The sequence below is a fragment of the Centruroides vittatus genome, unplaced genomic scaffold, assembly GCF_030686945.1.
Source record: "Centruroides vittatus isolate TY-2023 unplaced genomic scaffold, ASM3068694v2 contig_3127, whole genome shotgun sequence".
Classification (NCBI taxonomy): Eukaryota; Metazoa; Arthropoda; class Arachnida; order Scorpiones; family Buthidae; genus Centruroides; species Centruroides vittatus.
This window is the reverse complement of record NW_027122015.1, coordinates 394,412-395,908: the sequence shown is the minus strand read 5'-3', so window position 1 is coordinate 395,908 and position 1,497 is coordinate 394,412. Positions and strand designations below refer to the sequence as shown.

The 1,497-nt window shown below is 28.5% G+C and overlaps 1 pseudogene; it reads left to right on the top strand.

Moving 5' to 3' along the window:
• LOC136973302 (sodium/calcium exchanger Calx-like) lies at window positions 1–1,497 on the top strand (annotated as a pseudogene).

Here is a 1,497-nt window from a genome sequence, read left to right as displayed (position 1 = left end):
ATGTTTAAGAATTACATTACATTCACAGGAATCACTACATTCAATAATTTTTCTCCCAAGTTAGAATTTTCCTTTAATTTTTAAGTAAAAATTAAGTAATATTAGTTTCTTTTATTTCAAATTCTCCTTCAATTTTTAAATTTTCTCTTTCAATTGTTGCTAAATACTGAGAAGTAATTTTTTATGAATTGTTCAATAGAATTGAAACAATAGACCAGGTTGCAGTAGCCGAAGCAGATTAGTAGAAAAGAAAGAATTAGTAGTTTTCAAACCAAATGAAACGGAGAAGAATGTTTTTGTAGAAATAATTTATGATAATCAATGGGGATCAAACGAAACTTTCTTTTTAAAATTAAGATGCGAAGAAAAAATTGAAGACGTTGCTTTAGGAAGAACTTTATCATAGAAATTATTATTCTGAATGATGAAATGTGTTAGCATTACATTTTAAACCTTACATTGATTATACTGCGTTCATTTCAATTATAAGTAAATTTAACATTTCATAAATGTTGTAGAATACGGCATTTTAGAATTTAGAAAAAGAGGTATGATTGTGAAGGAAAATGTCGGCACTATTTTAATACCTGTTGTAAGAAACATGGTACGGATGGCATTGTTTTTTGTAAATGGAGAACAATTGATAAATCTTCTTTCGACAAAAAATATTTTAGTGGAAGAGTTTTTCAACACGCAGAAGTAGAGAAAAATATTGAAATTTCTGTTATGAACGATTTTGAAATAGAAAAAGATGAACAATTTGAAATTGAACTTTACAAACCGAAAGAAGTTGAAATTGACCAAATTAATAGGACAATAATTACTATAACTAATGATGACGGTACGCTAAGATAATTGTTTATTTTATTTTGCAGAATCTGGGAATATTGTTCAGAAACTAATGAGGTTAACTGATACGAATTTAGTTTCTCCGACTGCAATCAGAAACACGGATTAAACAACTGAAAGATACTAAGAATGTTAATGGAAGAGATTTAGAAAATGCAACCCTTATTGATTATATTTTACGTTTTATCATTTTTAACTGGAAAGTATGTTATTTTATTTATTTTTTAAAAGAAATTCCCTATTCTAGATCTCTGTTTAAAACAGTCTGGAAGATATATTTCATAAAAAATTTATAACTTTCATCATTTTACTTCTTTTAGATTATCTTTGCTCCCGTTCCTCTTACATCTGTACTTGGAGGATGGTTAACATTTTTTGTATCTTTGTTTGCTATTGTAATATTAACAGCGATTATTGGAAGCATTGCATGTGTTTTTGGTTACTTAGTTGGATTGCATGACATTATAACGGCTGTTACATTTGTGGCTTCGGAACATCATTATCAGATTTATTTGCATCAAAAGCAGGAAAGATATGCTGATAACGTCATTGGTAATCTTACTAGAAGCAATTTAGTCAGTGTTTTTAGGAATGCGACTTCCATGGGTGATTGTATCTGTGTTGGACGTCTTAAGTATGGTTTTCTAA